This window comes from Pyrus communis, chromosome 8, assembly GCF_041283825.1.
Source record: "Pyrus communis isolate YQ-2024b chromosome 8, ASM4128382v1, whole genome shotgun sequence".
In the NCBI taxonomy this organism is placed as follows: domain Eukaryota; kingdom Viridiplantae; phylum Streptophyta; class Magnoliopsida; order Rosales; family Rosaceae; genus Pyrus; species Pyrus communis.
This window is the reverse complement of record NC_142572.1, coordinates 21397807-21418647: the sequence shown is the minus strand read 5'-3', so window position 1 is coordinate 21418647 and position 20841 is coordinate 21397807. Positions and strand designations below refer to the sequence as shown.

Genomic DNA, 20841 nt, shown 5'->3' with positions numbered 1-20841 from the left:
TATGAGAAGTAAACAATTTTCATAAAAATAAAAATGAAAAAGCAAATCTTTCCAACTAAAAAAGGGAAAGAAAACAAAATTTAATTAAACTAAGTGCTCATTTGGATATGCTTTTAAAATGACTGAAAGCATTTTTAGACAAAATGTTTTTGGATTCCAAAAGCACTTAAAGTGCTTTATGTAAGAAGCACCAGTTATGTGCTTATTCAAGGAAGCACTTTAAGTGTTTTTCCAAGATTTACTTGCATATTTACTAAAAATTGGTTCTAAAAATATTTTTACCAAAAGCACTTCCATTTATTTTAAAATAACATCCAAACGAGCCATAACCTATCAAAGATTGGGTACGAACCGTAAAGGTGCATTATGCAACCGGGACCAAGAACGAATCTTGGGGCAACTAAAATGCCTAATACTCTTATTTGAGAAGTAAAATACTTCAAAGTCACATCCGGTTGAGTTGTAACACGAGTAATCAAAAGCAAAATAAATACTGTTTCTTTCTACCTTCTGACCATAGGGGTACGATATACGGCGGAATGATGGTTGCTCACAAATAATACTCGATCACCAAGTTTAACAACCTCCATCCATTGTGGAACACCATCAAAATCGCATTCCAGTTTGAACACTCGAAATCCTTTAGTCTTTGGGTGGCTCAGTGTAACTAAAGGCTTTTCCAAGCATGCCCTTATGCCAAGGATCGACTATTAAACACGTTTCTTGTTTAGGCTTTTGTGTAGAGTCTGCCTAATGAAAAATCATAAATAACTCCATAGATGCAGAATCTTTTGGTAGGTGAACAAAATCACAGCCATTGTAATGCTCTACTCTTGATCCATCATATTTAACGAATTTGTACCAATTGGACATCTCCACCTGCATTAGCCACATACCAGGTCAATGAGGTCATAGTCTGAGGAGATAAGCTGATCTTGTCCAATCTTACTCTTAGCTAGGGGGTGCCTACTCCCACCCCGACTCTGACCCTAAGACCATCTTCAATTTTTGGCCTAAAATTAAAAAATTTTAACCAAGAAAACTTAGGTTTTAACCCATAAACAATTTTTCTGCTCCCACCATTCTTGGCTAAAATTTTAGCCCCAGATTATTAAAAAATGAATTTAGATTAATTTTTTACTTAAAGTAACTTTTTTTAAAGTAAAAATTTATATAGACTATCCTAATTTAATTTTATGAACATTTTAACCTAAAAATATTTAGATTCTGACAAATACTGAAAAATCACTAACCGACACAATGAAACTCGTTAAACAATATGAAAAAATGTGAACCAAATGAAAGATTTTTTTTTTTAAATTATTTTAGCCGTTAGATTTAAATTTGGACAGTTAAATTTTTTTTTACCGTTGAATTTCATTAAATTAGATTTTAACCGTTGGATTAAATGAATTTATAAATATAAAATTAAATAAAATATACATATATGGTGGGCCAGGCCACTAATCCTAGGCTAAATTTGGCTTCCATTTGAGTTCTAGGTTTTAGGCCATATTTTAGCCTTGGGTTGGGTTGAGTTTTTGGGGGGAATAGAAGTGGAAATTTGAGTTTTAGCCTAGGGTTGGAGAATGTCTAAACAACAAAAACAAAGCGTCAAAAAAGGGTTTAGTACAAGTCCGGTGTCTAAGCAGCTGGTGATCTGCCATCAGCAATTGTAGTATAGGCGTCACATTTGCGGAGTCCAAGTTTTAGGAAAGGGATCTTCGGATCACTTCCATTAAATCCACTCAATCAATGAATATGAGTCCTTGAAATTTGATCTAACGGCTAAAAACATAAAGCCCTTTTAAAAATTATAATAACTTTAGCCGTTAGATCAAATTTCAAAGATTCGGATTAATTGATTTGGTGGATTTGATGGAAGGGACCTGCAGAAGATCCATTTCCCAAGTTTTACACCCATTGGCAGGGTCACTAGGACCCACCTCCTCTTCACTCCTCAATTGGAAATATGGAATTCAATTCAACCTTGTTCAAGTAGATATGATATTATTGTCTCCTTAAAAACATTGTTAAATTCCATCTCGTATTACGATTTTGATTGTTCTTTTGTTACGATTTTATCCATCATAACACACGTGCTAACTTGGAGTGATTTTTGAAAATATAACGATTTTGATTGTTCTTTGATTACGATTTTATCCATCTTAACATATGGCGGAATGGTGGTTGCTCACAAATAATACCCAATCACCAAGTTCAACAATCTCCATCCATTGTGGACCATCATCAATATCACACTCCAGTTTGAACACTCGAAATCCTTTAGTCTTAGGTGGCTCAGTGTAACTAAAGGTCTTTCCAAGCATGACCTTATGCCAAGGATTGGCTACTAAACACGTTTCTTGTTAAGGCTTGTATGCGTAGTATGCCTCATGAAAAATCATAAACAACTCCATTAGATGCAGAATCTTTTGCTAGGTGAACGAAATCACGACCAATTTAATGTTGAGTCCCTTTCCACCTAATCCACGTAGTTCGGGATCCAGACCATTGAAATTTGATCTAACGGTTAAAAATATGATGCTCATTTAAAAGTTATAATAACTTTAACCGTTAGATCAAATTTCAAGGACCCGAATTCATTCATTTGATGGATTTGATGGAAGGGATCCGAAGAGGATCCCTTTCCCTAGTTTTACACCCATTGGCAGAGTCACTGGGACCCACCTCCTCCTCCCACCTCCTCTTCACTCCTCAATTGGAAATCTGGAATTCAATTCAACCTTGTTCAAGTAGATATGGAATTATTGTCTTCTTAAAAACATTGTTAAATTCCATCTCCTATTACGATTTTGACTGTTCTCTTGTAACGATTTTCTCCATTATAACACACGTGCTAACTTGGAGAAATTTTAGAAAATATAACGAGAACAATATCCAAAAAACCATTTCCCGCCTCCGGGCTGAGTTGCGGGTGGTTCTATCCTGAGTATCCAAAAAACCAGTAATACCTTTGCACTCCTTCTATAATCAACCTAAATCAAGACCACCCATGAACCTCGAACCTACTTCATTAGGCTTAATCCAAAGATATTAGTATTATTTCCCCTAACTTAAGTACAATGGTGCATGTAGTGTTACGGCACAAGACCTCCAATTTTCTAAAACCCTCAAGTTTTTAGTCTAATAGAGACGATCTATAAATCTAAATCCGATCACGTATGTACAATCTGTGAATAGTGTAACCATTTTTGTTCATGTAGCTTGGGAGCATCAAAATTTCGACTTTAATACACAACTGTACATGTACACTTTTTTATTTATGTTGCACAAGGATTATAAGACCGACCATGCAAATTGATGACTACTCCACATTCATCTAACTTATGAAAAGAGAGATTTGAACTCGAACCCAAGTGACATATCCCAAACCTACGACATGCTTGGGGATTCAAACCTGTGCATATATATTTTCAAAGATTTAATTCACAAAACTGTAAATTCAGAAAGTGCGAAAGAACAATATAAAGAGCCAAAGTTAATTAATTGGTGTTATGTTCAATTAATATAGCGGATGCAATATGCGACTATATTAATTAAAGCCCAAATAATGAGGAGTAAATATTAAACGACATTGTTGTTGTAACTATTCGAGATTTATTTGTTTAATATATAGTTCTATTATATTTAATTAAAGTGCTTTGTTAAATTATGTTTTTTTCATAAATCAATGAAACATTAGAATTAAATTTTGTTTCTCAAATAAAAAGGGGTACATCTTAAAAATCTAATAAGATAACCTAATAATTATGTGTACCCAAACCAATTTGTGGTGCTAGGTTCATCTTCACTAAGATTCGAGGTGCCATGTCCGTCATCATTGAAAAGATTTATTCTTCTTGTCACTTTCCTTCATTCGTGCCTTCAAAAAGCTTTTGTGTTTGGTGATGCTTTGTCGTCAACCTTCATGAACATATCTTTTCAATCTCTTTTATCAAGCACAAGTTCCTTGCATACTCAACTTGACTTCTATAAAATGCACCACTCTCTTTGTCAGTCTCACCTCTTAGCGTCGTCTCTTTTGGAACAACATTGGAAGCTTAATAATTCAGTATTTTACAGATTTTCACAACTTTCCAACATTTGTGATTGTTGAACCTTGTGATGAATTTGGGCAAAATTAGGTACCAACTGTTTGCTTGCATCAACTAAAACAAATAAAGTGGGAAATAATTAATTATCTCAAAAAAAAAAAAAAAAAGAAGGTAGGTGCTAATAAATAAAGGGGCTTTTGGATCTAGGTCCAACAACATAGGTAGTTTTTGGGACTGAGTCCAGTTATCCAATTACATATTTTGATATCAATTTTGCCCCTTCAGATAAAAATATTTAAATTCTTTAATTTTTTTATCATTTATTCAGTTTTTAAATTTTGAATATTTAAATACTCAAACTAAAATATTATCTAGTAACTACCTACTATTTATAAAGAAAACAAAACCGATATAATCTAGTAACTACATACCTATTGTATAGGAAGAAAAATGCTTTATACCTACAAAGCAAATATAATCTACCTGCAAAACAAAAATAGACTACCTATTGTATTGGAAGAAAAATGCTAGGAACCTACATGGCGGAACATATAAATATAAATATGATATAATATACCTTCATTAAAAGAACGAATTTGGAGAGAAGAACACAAAAATATCACCCATGAAAAGAAGGGACAAAAAAGAGGAGGATTGATAGAGGGAATTGTTTGGAAGAAGGAAAAAAGGTGGGATGAAACGGACTGGGGGTTGAGGTGATTATATGGCTATAACTAATCCTACAATTAAGGGATTAGTTAAACGACAAATAATCTCATAATTAAGAAATTTTGTGTATTTATAACAATTCGTAAGCCTAAGGGGTAAATATGGTACAAACCACAAATAAGCATACGTGGAATCTTAATTATTGGACTTATTTCAATGAAGTGGACTAATTTTACTAATGGCTCACAAAATTGGATCTATATCAAGTTATCCCATAAAAGGGAATTAGAAAATTGTCACCTCATCCCCAATATTTGTCACCTTGATAATTTTTCACCGCTTTTGTCTGAGCATCTCCATATTTGCCTAATGCAAAACTTAAATTTTTTATCATACTGTAAGTGCACTTTTCCTACGACTTGTTCCATACCGACTGCTATAATTTTCATGAAATTTCTTCCACACAAGAAAACATTTTTCAGCGATTAACCATGCAGTTTCTGGGACCAATAGTAGAAAAAAGCTCATCTACCACGGTCAATGCCCGTTATAGATTGTAATCCACCACGGGCACTGTGCCCGTTAGTAATCTGAATGTGATAAAAAGTCTTAGTTTCTACCACGGACTATGCCCGTTGTCAAATGTGAGATAAACACGGATTGTACCCGTGGTAGATTGAGATCTAACACCACATTCATTATGGCCGTTGTGAATTACAAATTGACCACGGCTAACGACCGTCATAAAATTTTTTCCAAAAATAATAATAAATCATTTAAAATATAAACAAATTTACTACAATACAATAATTACATAAACAAATCACAAAATCAAATATTACAAACCGCACACTAAAGCTAACGATGAGTTATATTAGAAATATCAAACTATCCACAAAGTATCAAATAGGCCTCCAATAACAAGAACACTTGAAGACTTCATATTTCTTTGAACATCTCCAAACAAAGGACCTTGAGAGTGAACTACTGCCCCTAATACTTGAGCCTCAGTAATTGCTGCCTCTCTCTATTTGCATGGACATTAGCATATGGATCACAAGAAAAAAAAAATATTGACTCGTATAGGTGGAAATATACATTTGATCTCAATCAAGAAAAGTAAATAGAGTTTCTGCCTCTAAACCTTTCTACTCATGCATTCCTTTGCAATTGAACTCTTGACAAAATTATAATAAGAAGAGTCCCTTGAGAAAAGATAAACACATGATTAGATTATGAACCTACTAAATAGAGCCACTGCGTATAATTCTGCAAATACATATTATACAAGATTAACCAAACCAATAGCATAAACAAAGATTTTTAAAATGGAAAGTTAAAAACCGACAGCAAGCCCTGCAAGGCCTAGGACACCTTGAACAAAATACCATGGCAACAGCCACATTGTCAGGGCACAATTCGACCCCAAAAATTTTCACACTGCTCGTTCTATGCTGGGTCATGCTTGGAGAAGGCATGCTTGCCTCCTAGTTATCAACATATCCCTTTCTCTTGCACCTTATCGTATTGAACCAAAACTAAGTAAAGCTTTAATCTTTATCACATTTAGCCAAAATCGAATTGTTAAAAAACATACTTATTCATAATTTCACTTTAATTGCAGAATAATCACGGTATCATTTCAATAAATGGAATTAAATTTTAATATCTTTACAAAGAAATCGAGAGACGTACAAATCCTGGAATTGAGGAATGGCTGGTCATCCAAGTCGAGCCGGCGACTGGGCGAGGCCATGGGGACGGCGACCGACATATCGTTCTCTAGAGAAAGCTTCCGGCGGGCTCTGCGTCAGTGATGAGTTCTTGTGTGGGTGCCGGACAGAAGACGGTTGCGATTTCGAAGAAGAGGGGGGCGGGGCTTTGGGGAGAGAAATGAGTAGTTTGGAGATTTCAGAGAAATCGCCGAAGGAAGCGAATGGGTGAGACTGGGTGGGTTGGTGGTATCAGGTCTGGAATTGGTATATAGATTGGTTTCAAGATCGAGTTGGTTCTGATAACAAATTTGAGAGTAATATTAAATAAATTAATCTACAACATTCGTATACCGTGATTGATTTCAAGAAGGCGCTGTGATTAAATTTATTTCAACAACAAGCTACCCTTGTGGTCATATCAAATAACTGCAACGAGCTTTACTTGCGCGTTATTATTCTAACATGTTCTATTACGGGCCAATTTTGCCCGTTGTTAAAACCATTTACTCACAACGGACTTTAAATGTCCGTGGTAATATTGGATATTCTACAACAAGTCTTTTATGTCTGGTGAATTAACTGTGATAAATGTGGTGCTGTCTTGTAGTGGATGGTGACAACTGACAAGGCCGATAACCATGCAGTTTCTGGGATGGTGACAACTGACAAGGCCGAGCCTCTCTTCTCTCTTTTTCCAACCCGAAGTGTAAAGCAGCCAAAAAATAAAAACAACAAAATAGTACGTACTGAGAAGTTCTGGTTGGTCGATCAATAACGTGCTTTCGTTGCACGCATGCACGTAATGCATTGATATGCCCTACCAAATCCTTAGTCCCTCGTCATATATGTTACATAGACACCACCAACTTTGTGGTAACTTTAAATGAGTGTTATTACACCCCATTGCTCTCACCCACCAACCTCCTCTCATACTTTAATTGCAAAACCTACCAAGTTGAGACATGAAAACCCTAAAACCTTCCGCTTCTCTAACACTATATAATAACACTACCACCTTCCCAATTCTAAATCATTTCATACTTCCTTGAGACCCTCATCTTTTCCCAATTCATTCTGCATCTTCACGCCTCACTCTCTCTCCCTTCTCAATTCCTCCTAACTCTCGTCCCTGCAAGGATATACTTCCTTTCGAACACAAGAGGCTTTAACATCATTTTCCGACTATGAAAAGGTATTGTATCCCATATTTGAAATGTTGTAATTGCTTCTGTTAATCCTAAACTTTATAATTTGTAATTTTATTTTAAGATTTATGTATAAGATTTGCTAGTGTGATAAGGACTTAAAGTTGGTGAAAAAAAAAAGCAGAGCACAAAAATAACGAATGAAGGATTAATGGTATGTGGACTCTTTCAGGATCCTTTTTGATATGTCGACGACAGTGGTCAGAAAGGGGAGCAATTGTTGAACCGGTGAGTTAACCGGAAATCAGATTCACCACAGCGATGGTTTGCTTCCATATCTTTCAATGCGTATTAATTGTGCTATTTATTTTAATTATTCCAGCTGTCGCAGCCATAACATCCTACATATATCACCTTCATATCATGATTCCATTTGTGATTTTGGATTTAATTATAGTGGGGATCATCCATCGATATAGGGCAAAAATCACCCGAAGATAGTCGAGTTCTTAGGAATCGAATACTTCAAGAGAAGTAATATAGGTATTTTTATGGGCTTTAGGACTCTACTTACAAAATATCATTGACCCCGAATGCATAATTTGCCTCTTCACCCTACTGAACTGTTTGTATTACCTGATTTCATTTGTCTTGTTTCTGAGACATACTAAAGTTCTAATTTTTTTGGAATTTGCACTAGAAATAAATGTCGTTATTTTAGTACATTTTTAGAAAATTGATTGATAGTGGCAAAAAACTTAAAGGTTACGAATATGGATTATTTGGTCTATCAATTACAACTTGCATCTCTGTTCTTTTGTTTAAAAGTTATTAGTAAATTGTGATAGAGTGGATTGATGATTCGCGAACTGTTTTTTCTTTTTTACTCATATTTGTCTTCATCCCTACTAGGCGATTCGCCAAATGTATTTGGAATTAGGTGAAAATTAAGTCTACACAGTTTCCTAATGACTTTTAAACAAAAGAACAAAGACGCAAGTTGTAATTGATTGACCAAATAATTCATATTCGTAACCTTTTAAGTTTTTTGCCACTATCAATCAATTTTATAAAATGTACTAAAATAACGGCATTTATTCCTAGTGCAAAGTCCATAAAAGTTAGAACTGTAGTATGTCTCAGAAATAGGACGAAGGAAATCAGGTAATATGAACAGTTCAGTAGGGTGAAGAGGCAAATTATGCATTCGGGGTTAATGATATTCTGTAAGTAGAGTCCTAAAGCCCATATAAATACCTCTATTACTTCTAAGTATTCAATTTCAAAGAACTCGACTACCTTAGCAATTAATACGCATTGAAAGATATGGAAGCAAACCATCGCTGTGGTGAATCTGATTTCCGGTTAACTCACCGGTTCAGCAATTGCTCCCCTTCCTGACCACTGTTGTCGACATATCATAAAGGATCCTGAAAGGGTCCACATACCATAAATCCTTCATTCGTTATTTTTGTCCTCTGCTTTTTTTTTTTCACCAACTTTAAATCTCTTATCACACTAGCAAATCTTATACATAAATCTTCAAATAAAATTACAAATTATAAAGTCTAGGATCAACAAAAGCAATTACAACATTTCATATATGGGATATAATACCTTTTCATAGTTGGAAAATGATGCTAAAGACTCTTGTGTTTCGGAAGCAAGTATATCCTTGCTGGCCATGATGAATACGCATTGACCGCCGACTTCTTGCTGGCCACGGCTCATACCGCTTGTTGGCCGGTGAATGTTTGTGCGGCTCAGTCTGCTAGTGCTTCGGGGTTGATGATACCCCATAAGCAATTTCAACGAAAAGAAGTGGAAAAAAGAAAGGACGTGTGTTGGGATCAAGGATAACCAACTTAACGATCCCATAGCTAAGAGGACCGCCATTGGCGTCTTCGCTCATCCACATACCATTGAAAACTTGGACGCTAAGGACGTTGTAGCATATAACTTACCACCCAGTATATCTATATCATTAACCCAGGGTACTGGCTGAGGTTCATGATTTATCCCTTGACCCCGTTTGCAAAGACAAACCACAAAACATGGCTCCTGGCTGATTGTTTTTGGTTCAGAAGAGGCAATAATTTTAGAAACGGAGAAGCCAGGACCATTGATGCAGTGGCATGGAAGGTGGAAAAAACACTCTTGATGAAATCGAGAATGAGCAACAAAAACACTCTTGATAGGCGGTATATGTTAATTTTCGTTTGATAATCATTTTGTTCTCAGTTACAATTTTTGTGTTCACTTTGGTAACTATTTTCAGTTTTCAAAACATAAAAAGTTGAAAATTGAGAACCACTTTTTTGAATTTCAAAATTTAATCTTGAGTTTTTACTTTTTGATTTTTAGTTTTTACTTCAAGATTCTTAAGGGCGAACGTAATTGTCGATGCCAAGTATTTTGAATCTATATATATGTTCCAACTATTATGTACAGTGAATTACTAATTTGTGTAATTTCAAAATTAGGGGAAAAGAAACTCATATGGTTGTATATCCAAACGTTTAAGTGGGCCAAATTTTATCCTTTTGTAAGCCAGCATATGATACGCTGACAAAATGATGAATAGCATCGTATCAAACTCCCGAGAAGAGGGATTGAGATTCTTTTCGGATTTTAATGTCTGGAGTCTAAAAATCAAAAGATTTGTACCGTTCAAGAGATAACAAAAGAGATCCAGGCTGTTTAAGTTTTTGAGTTTTTGTGAAATAGGCTAATGGAGACCGTAAAATTGAAATTGAATGGTCAAAATCTCTTAGTTTACCAACTCCTAGCACAGAGATCCGGAGCAAATCCTTTTCCCAACCAGTGAACATTCTCAACTGATTCTTTTGTGTGTTGGCATTTACATCTATTATTTTCTCTTGCATTTCTTGTACTTTTTCCGCTGCGAATCTGAACAATTAGGTAGCTTTGGTATTCGAAAAGAAAAAGAAAAGATTCAGCCCACGGATAGGGCTGCACTGCCCCAATTTTACGTTTATGGGTAATGGTCAGGCAAATTTTTTGGTTTCGGGTTTCGGTTATGGTTATTGAGGTATCCACTTCAAATTCATACTCGAAATCGAATCATGTCATCTATGAATAAAAAAAATATAAATATTTAGGGTAAATTACAATTTACCACCTCAAGTTTGAGGTCTGTTACAACCACTGCTCTAAAAATCGGTCTAGACCCTGGACGGTGGAGCCCCGTCCTGATTTTGGACTAGGCGTTTGGAAAAATCGGCTGGAAGCTAGGCGGGCCTAGGCGGCTCTTAGGTAGAAAGCTAGGCGGCACCTAGGCAGTTTTTTTTTATGTATATATTTTTTATTAATTTTGTGCTTTTTTCTTTTTCAGTTTCATGGTGGTATACTTATGGAAATGGTGTACCTAATTTGCAAATGATGCATTTACTACAAGTTCATCCAATACTTATGGAAGTGGGGTACCTAATTTGTATTTTATCAGTATTTTATTATCCATACAAGTATAGTTTTTTTTTAGGTGTAAATAGACACTTATTTACAAGATATATAATAAATTTATATAAATCCGCCTAGGCACTAGGTCCCTGCCCGCCGTCCGACTAGCGCCCAGCGATTTTTAGAACCTTGATTACAACCTTATACAACATCTTCCAAACATTTCACTTTCATACCTCATGCACTATTTTATTTCAATATAATACATCTGTTACATTTTCCATCCATTGATTCGTTAAGAGCTAATGTGGCGACCACATTTGTGCCACGTGGCAAAAAATAATTTTTTATTCATTTAAAATATTATAATAATTTACCCTTAAAAAAAAACACAAAAACACAAATTGAAACCCATCTCCCCGCAACCCCACAAACAAACCCAGAAAATCCCCCCTTCCCGACCCACCTCCTCCACTATCTTCACCTTCCATCCGATCCAAAAACCCACCCCACCTCTTCGGAGAAGACGCACCAGCAGCAACGACAGTGGGTCCCCTTCTACCACGATCTCCTCTCTACCGAGCCTTCCATCTCTGCCACGATATCCTCTCCACCGATCCCTCCAGCTCCCACCTTCTCCTACTCGTCGACGACTGCCACGGTCGCATCGCCCTCCTTGACCTCCACCTAAAATCATGGTCCTCTGGTTGATGGGTTTCAAAGCTTGAAGCTTGCAAATGGTGGATTTTTTTTATCTGATTTGTGCTCAAATTTTGGGGTTCTAATTGTTAAACTTGGTCTTTCACGGGTTCTGTGAACTGGCTAGAAGACATTGGATTTCGCATGGAAATTTTGAATTAGGGTTTTTTGACATTTGATTTGGGATTGTATTTTTGTAATGTAATGGTAGCAGGGGAGGTGGGGGTGGGGTGAGGTGGGATGGGGTGAGTTTTTTTATGGGAGGGTAGGTGACGAAAGTGGAGGAAAGGGAGGTGGGTCGTGGGGGGAGGAAGGTTTCTGGGTTTGTTTACAGGGGTGGGGGGTGCAAGGAGATGGGTTTCAGTTTGTGTTTAATTTTTTAAGGGTAAATTATTATAATATTTTTAATGAATAAAAAAATATTTTTTTTGCCACATGGCACAAATTTGGCCGCCACGTCAGCTCTTAACATATCAATGGATGGAAAATGTAACGGATGTATTATATTGAAATAAAATAGTACGTGAGGTATGAAAGTGAAATATTTTGAAGATGTTGTATGAGATTGTATTAGACCTCAAACCTGAGATAGTAAAATATAATTTACCTAAATATTTATTATATAAAAATAGATTGTTAATAATCATGCATTATTAAATATGAAATTAACCATTTCATCTCTCTAAGTCCTTTTATATTTTGATTCTTCTGGTGTTTTGCTTTTTGAATCATTAATCGGTTGTTTTGGTGGAATTCGTTTCTCTTTAGTTATTGGGATGGTTAAGAGTCTCCTTTCCACTGGATTTTAGTTTTTGGGTTAGTAGGATAACATCCAATACGTCAACCAATGTATAAAATATATATAGTAGGATAACATCTCTATGTCTTTATCATTAACCACCCCACCCCCACCCAAATGGTAGATTCTTGTATCCCGTCATATATGACTACATTGCATGTATTCATCACGTGATTAGAGATATAAATATAAGAGGATACACTCTAATTGTGAAGATTTTTAGATATGTACAAGTCTTAAGAACTCGTGTGATACGTATGCAAATTGATAAACTTTTCAGACCCAGGTATGTACACCACCAACATCACCAATATTGTCTCAACTTAACCACCTATTGCTAAGTGTGTTTTTTTTTTAAAAAAAAAAGTCTTGGTGATATTAAGTCTGGAATCTCTCGTATATTAATTGTATATTATTTATCATATGCATGATGTGAGATCCTATTTTCAAACACACCCTTGTTGAAATTAATTATTTGAATTTATTGGACATGATTTAATTAAAATACGCATCAAGATTTATTTAATTAAGGGGTATGCTATCCACACACTCCATTTTACTTTTTACATACCCCTTATTAATTTCTATCCGTTAATTTTCTTCAATTTATCTGATCCGATAACTGAAAATTAGAAAAATGTGTGAAAAATAAAATAAGATATGTGAATATCACATCTCTTAATTAAAAGAAGTCCAAACTACAAGTCCAAAGTAAAAAATGATTGAACAAGACGCATGGGACAAAGCCCATGGCGTCAAACCCTATAAGGAGGTGTGGCATGGGATATCATAAATATCCATGCGTTTTCTCATATATCCCTAATGTTATTGTGAATGCAATTAGTTTTGTACCTAAGAACGAAAGAAAAAAGAAAAGAAAAAAATAAAAGAGAAGGAGAAAACCCTAGCAGAAAGCCTCCTAGTGTGCCGCCGATTCTATTGGTCCAAGTGAGTGATCTTATTAGCACAATCGAATGGTTTACTCCATCATCGGCCGTTCGTGTATAAGCTTGAATATTCTTAGAAGTTGAGCACTTAGAAAGCTTCTCATGATTAATCATGAAGAGGAAGAACACAAGCACAAAAATGATCTTACGAAGTGGTGCACACATGGCTAAGGATTAAGTTAATCTCTTCACCATCTTCTTTCTTGTATTATTGAATGACAACCAAATGGATATGTAATTGAAATTACATATTATGTTTATTTATTTATTTTTCACTGTGTATTTAATTATTTGGTTAAATAAAAACCGCAATTATATGCTCAAAAACCCAACAACCCCCTCACAAGTGTCCTCATACGAGGTCATAGGAGAAACCAATTTCCACACCAATAACTGATCGAGCCATTATACCGGAGCCAACACCAGTGTTTTGGAAGGCCCAGTCAGTATTCCGTCATCAAAGTCAACACCAATTTTTTTAAGGCCAAATTCTTCAGTCAATATTCTTAAATTGGAGTTAGCACAACTTTTCGAAGGCTCATGACGTGTCTAGAGAAGATTTTCTTGGCTGAAAATTTATATCGTAGCAAAGATTTTGAAGGCATCAAATCCTAAATCTATCCAAATCGAGGCATCAAAACCTCGATGAGACTATATTTCCCATTGCTACTTCTATTGAAGCATAAGCAGATTCTTGTGAGAGTGCTTTATATCCAAAAGTTGTTAACTTAATTGCTTGGTTATCTGATATATTCTATTTCATATAGGAGTAGGATTCTCTTCCTTCTAAATTTCCTCCTCTCCTCGCCTCTCCTCTTTTTTTCACTTTCCTCTTTTTCGTTTTTTTTAATAAAGAATTCAACACAAAGTGTTGACATAGCTTAATTGTAAAAGTCCAAATAGAACGGGACTAAAGAAAAAGAAAAATAGAAGAGGATAGAATCGGATCTATACATATATATATATATATATGTGTGTGTGTGTGTGTGTGTGTGTGTGTGTGTGTGTGTGTGTGTGTGTTTGACTCCTAGTGCATGCCTTGTTGCTTAGGCTATCCCCTCCCCCTTTACACCATCTCCAACCCTTGGCCTAAAATCTAAAATTTTTAGCCCAGAAAATGTGTGTGTTTGACTCCTAGTGCATGCCTTGTTGCTTAGGCTATCCCCTCCCCTTTAGACCATTTCCAACCCTTGGCCTAAAACCTAAAATTTTTATCTCAGAAAATTTAGGTTTTAACTCAGAAACAATTTTTCTGCTCCAACCCTTATGACCTAAATTTTTTAGCCTGAAATAAATTATGATAGTGTACATATTTTTTTCTTAAAAAAAAATTAGCTTAAATTTATTCTTTAATAATCTCAGGCTAAAAAATTTAGGCTAGAAAGGTTGGAGCAGAAAAATTGTTTCTGTGCTAAAAATTTTAGGTTTTAGCCCAAGGGTTGGAGATGGTCTATAGGTTTTAGGTCAAATTTTCCACTTGGATTGGGTTGAATTTTGGGAGGGAATAGAAGGGGAAAAATAGGTTATAGGTTAGGGTTGGAGATGGTTTTAGTGTAGATAATATCATTTGTTCAAAAAAAATAAAAACTCAAGGGTTGGAGATGGTGTTAGAAGAATTCTTATAATTGAATATAGATTGAACAATTTGTTTGTACAATACCAGGTCAAGAAAACGCATTCAGATATGATGGAGGGATTCTATCAATTTTTGTATTTTCTTATGTTTAATGTAATTTTTTATTTGGTTTTCTTTATTTATAAAAGTATTTTATTTTGTTAAGTAATATCATTATAAGGATAGTTTTGTTCTTTTATAGACAAATTTTCCACCAAAGGTGTATTTTGAAAGTTACTTAAAACTTTAAGCAGTGTCAGTGTAATTTATCATTGATGGCTAAGATAACAATTATCGTTTACGCAAACGACAATCAATTCATATCCTAGATGGTTATGACATACATATTGAATTGTGCAGATTTAAATTCAATTAGACTCGGATGGTAGACAAATACACTAAAAACAGAGTCGGAGACACCGACCAAGGTAGGCTCAGGTCTATTCTCAAAGTTTTTCTTATAAACTATTACTACATTCTTTCAATTTGAATTTGACCAATATAAAAATAATTCACCTCGTTTGTGGACTCTATTATTTTGCTCAGTTTCTCATCTCCCTATATTATAGAATCTACGAAATCAAGAGAAAGAATTCTCGTGTCCAAATTAGCACAACAAAACCCTTCAAATTCTCTCATACTTTTATGTTTCTACAAGGTTAATAGGAGAAAATGAATTCAGGGTCACTTGTCTTAAATTTGATATCAAGAATAAATATAAATGGATATGCTTTTAATGTTTATTCTCAACTCCTGATATCAAATTCAATGGTGAGTTACAATGTATCCTCAATCAGCAGGATGGTCGACCAAAATAACGGGACTATATTTCTATATATTTCAAGTTATGAAAATGAAATTTCATTTATCCAATCTAAATTTGTCCCTCCTAAAATGAATTTTTGACTTCACCATCTACTAAAACCCGTTTCTTTGTAGGCGTGCATAACCATTTAACTTATCAAATTGTCTTATTCAATTTTCTCTAATACAAAAAGACAAAACTCTGTTATTATCTTTTTTGTTAAGAAACAAAACCAAAATCCGTGTCGATCTTATGCCAAGGTGTCGAAAAGGTACACCGCTCTTTCAACTACATGATCAAACCCCTTGAACTAAAAGTCTCAGCCATCCAACGGTCACGACCGTGGTCCTGCACGACCAACGGATGGAAACGCTCGGTTGTGTCCGCAGTATAGCATTACTAATTCATTTAAACATTTTTGTGACATGGTTGACCGTATAAGTCACATATGGTTGAATGTAAGTTTAATTTAGGGGTGTTTTCCGAGTGGATCGGATCGGAATTACGTTTTTAATTTTCGACCCGTAATTTTGAAATAGGAGAAATTTTTAGTTGTGAAGGCAACACATTTTATAATTAAGTAGACAACTATTAGAAATTAAAACATTTTGGTATCGGAATAAGTTAGGTGCACACTTTGAAAAAACTTAAATCGGAAATTTCTGGTTATCAGAATTGCTAAATGCATTCTGATTATATGTGACAATCCATGACTGATTGCCTGCAGGCGGGCAGCCTAGCATTTTCGAACGGAATTGATCCCGTCCGAGGATGCTCCTGATAAAAAAAATATGAATTATTTAATAAAAATCTAACGATTATAATTATTATAATTTTAAAATAATTATTTATTTGTAATTATTGAATTTTCATTTAACAATACACACTTATTGATCAAGAGAATCATCATCATATGCTCAGGAGAGATACAATTCCTTTTCGGACAAGTTATATCGTATCCGGTCACAACTTTCTGTAATGTTTAATTTATGCATTTTTGAGGGTGGGCAGCCTTGGATTACGTGGGAATTTCATTTGACTGGTAGAATTTTATTGTTTCACTTTAGTCTTCAATCATCAACTTTGCATGGATGACTTCAAGTTACGTTAACGCGTGGAACTTTTTGCATGTTTTTTTGTTACTAAATGAATATATTATATATCGCTTCACACTGTTTAAGCTTAGAGAAAAGATAAGAGGCTGGATAAGTAATATATCGAGTCATTAAAAGCATCTTAAAAAATACAATAACAAACGAAACATTCATTTATATTAATATTAAGCTTAATACATGGGTAAGACTAAAATTACAACAGAAAATGAGGGTGCTAGGCGTCGATAAAAATCTTTGCCGAAAATAAATTTAATCTAAAACCTAACAAAATAAATGTGACATCCCGTCCCGGAATTATTAAAACGCACGTGTGAAATTACATTATTGCCCCTAGTTCGTTTTTGTCACGTTATGGGTTGTTTTGTGTGGTGTGGCATGTGTTGGACCACACACACACACACTCACACACACAGTCACTTTCCCTTTCCCTCTGACTCTCTCTCCCCCGTGTCTCTCTCTCCCTTCCCGTTATCACCATACGTACGGACAAACACCAAAACCACCCAAACCATCACAGATCGAGGAAACCAAGGACACCATTCAACTCGTGAGGTCGAGGCGAGCTCAGCCATACCATTTTCAGGTGAGAAATCCTTCGTTTTCACGTCGATTCGACAATGGCCGATTTGAGTACTGTTCATGCAAAATTTATACATTGAGTTTTTGGGATTTCTAAGCTCGTAGGTGTCTTAGTGAGGTCCTAAGGAGCATCGGAGTAGCTCGTTGGACGAAATTGGACGTCGGAAAGGCCTGGTTCGAAGTTGGTCGAGTTTTGAGACAGGTATGATCGCGTGGTTTTTAGCTTTTAAAAGTTGTATAACGTGATTCTACTAGTTTAGGGCTTTAATTTGGTTCAAGAATCATGAAAAATGGTTGAGAAACGAGTGAGAAAACAAGGTTTGAAGTTTTTCCAGTTTTCCGGCGCCGGCGACGTCGCCGGAGTCTCGCCAGAGAAGGACACGGAATATTCCGTCAATTCTGACGAAATATTCTTGACGCCGTTAACGGAATCTGTCAAAACTGACGGAATATTCCTAACGGCGTCAGTTGACGCCGTCAGTGTGCGCCGCACGTGCCTGCGCGTGGCCGGCGCGTGAGGGCACGTGCGGCGGAGGAAAATTTTTCTAAAAATATGGTTGTGATCCTGAGGTTGTGTAGAGCACGTTGGTATATTCATTTGTCCATTTTGAGCAATGTATGAGAAGTTATTACGAGAAATTGGTTATGTGCTTTAAAGTTAACGTTTTTATAGCTATTTCGCATATAGGTGACACGTACCCCGAGGACGAGCGTGCACACGCGAGGTAGGGGGGCTACGACCCTTCCACATACCAGTGAGTGGGCTTTTGTTTTCCGTATATACCTATATACTTTTATATTCCCAGAAATTGTTTAAAAATGGGTTATTTACGTTATGCCATGCACTTTATTATTATCGTTTATGCATAACGGCATGCATTAGTAGAGGCTTGCATATACATATGCGTATTGGGTGCAGTGGACGCACAGGTAAGTGCCAGGTAAGCGTTATTCACATTTATGTTTCAGTAGTGGTTTGAGATAGTTAGAGAGCTCATAACCTGCACCCCCGGTGTTAGTGCTCCCGCCCGTGGCCAGGGCACAGTCCTTCACGTGATGTTCACCTCCCGCACCTTATGCTCACCTTGGACTCAAGGTAGGTGCACATGCCTGACGTACAGACCACTTTAGGTGGTTCCGACTCGTAGGTGACCCGCGATTATTCGCCCAGTCTTCACGTGATCGTAGCACTTATTTACACCCAGGCCTGTCGTACAGACCACTTTAGGTGGTTCCGACTCGTGGGCAGGTTTAGATATTGAGATTGAGATTTGAGCTCTAGATGCAGCCGTACAAGTCACGTTAGGTGACTCCGGCTGCCAGATTACATGATATTGATTTGATTTATACCTGGACACTTGCATATCATTATGAGATTTCGGCATGGCATATTATTTGAGCATGATTGGCATAGTTATACATACGTATATATGATTATTTTCTGGGAAGTATACAGGTTTTACGGCGAGGGGTTAGAAAGTATTTATAAATGGTTTTCGAAAGCTTTGTTTTTGCCCACTCACACTTTTGTTTTGCGCCCCTCCAGGTTCTAGTTGAGTAGCCGTTCAGGTGGTATTCCCAGAGGATTCTCCCGGCTTTTCTGACAGATACTCACCAGCGTAGGGTCACCTTCGGGTGTACTTTTGTCGCAACTTTCTTTTGGACTGTTGTAGACCTGCTCTGAATTATGTTTCACTTACGCTAGCACTTGTTTAGTACTTTATATGCTAGTTTTAATTTATTCGTACTTTTATATTACTACTTTATTGGCTTCTGCACGTGCACATGGCTACGTCACCTTCGTGTGACGGCCAGCACGCTCCGATCACGGTCGGGGTGTATCAATAAATTTAGTTAAACCTGTAAAGTGCCGGCTGTGCCCGCAAACCGGGAGCCAAAATGCTATCCTCCTGAGGTATGTTTGCAACCCAACAAGAATTAAATTTAGTGACAGCCACAGCTATAGCTGCACTGCACCAAATTTTCACCACATTAAACTGATGTTCGGCCCATTGCCTAGTAGGGGTGAAGATAAATACGCCTAAATATGAAAAAAAGGTCCGTGGATTTTCAATCCCTTCAATTACAGTCTCTGGATGACTTCTAAATAAAACTACAAAGATGCAAGTTGTAATGGAAAGCCCGAATAATGCATATTCATATACTTTAAGGTTTTTTCCACTGTCCATCAACTTTATAAAATGCACTAGAATTACGGCATTTATCCCTAGGGCAAAGTCAAGAAAACTTAGGGCTCTACTATGTCTAAAAAATAAGACAAACGAAATCAGGTAGTATGAACAACATAATAGGGTAAAAACGCAAATTATGCATTCGGGATCTATTATATTTTGTAAATAGAGACCTAGAGCCCATAAGAATATCTCTACTGCTTCCCTGATGCACCCTATTCTTAAGAATCTTACTATCTTTGAGGTGATTTCTTTCCTATAATGATGAATTATCACCACCATAATTACATCACAGAACATAAATGCAGCTGTGATACGAAAGTAATATAGGTAGGACATTTTGGCCGCGACAGCTGGAATTAATAAAATGGATGGGACTATAAAAAAACCTTGAAAAAAATGGAAGCATACGGTTGCTTTGGTAAATTTCATTTCCAGTTCACCCACCGGTTCAGCAGCAGCTTCTTGACCACCGTCGCGGACATCTTGTTGACCACCGCCACCGCGCCCTTGTCGACCACGGCCATGGCCGCGGCCTGGTTGTTGACCCGGCTGATCGTTTCCCTCCCCATCCTCCGGTGCTCCTAATGTTAGGTAATATAAATAGGAGTATAGGACAAAAAGCAAGAAAATTGTTGTGTAAACGGAAGGGATAATTATAGCTAATGCATGATAATACGTTGGCAGCAAAGGGGAAGGAGTGAGTCTAGAGAGCTAAGAGAGCTAAGAAGAGAGGCAGTGAGTCTAGAGAGCTAAGAGAGAGAGGCGTTGGCAGCGAGGGGGAGGGAGGGAAAGAGAGAAAGGAGAGGCAGTGAGTCTAGAGAGCTAAGAGAGAAAGGCGTTGGCAGCGAGGGAGAGGGAAGGAAAGAGAGGAAGGAGAGAGGCAGTGAGTCTAGAGAGCTAAGAGAGAGGCGTTGGCAGCGAGGTGGAGGGAGGGAAAGAGAGGAAGGAGACAGGTAGTGACATGGTTGAACGGATGAGTCACATATGGTTGAACGTAAGTTTAATTTAGGGGTGTTTTCTGAATGGATAGGATTGGAACTACATTTTTAAGTTCCAACCCGTAATTTTGAAATAGGATCA

The 20841-nt window shown here is 36.5% G+C and overlaps 1 long non-coding RNA gene across 1 annotated transcript; it reads right to left on the bottom strand.

The window, feature by feature from the left end:
• Window positions 1–5511: 5511 nt before the first annotated feature.
• LOC148695334 (uncharacterized) lies at window positions 5512–6866 on the bottom strand. Its single transcript, XR_015965510.1, has 2 exons — window positions 6423–6866; window positions 5512–6245 (listed from the first exon to the last, which is right to left on the bottom strand). It is a non-coding gene; the product is annotated as an uncharacterized LOC148695334 (long non-coding RNA).
• Window positions 6867–20841: the final 13975 nt, after the last annotated feature.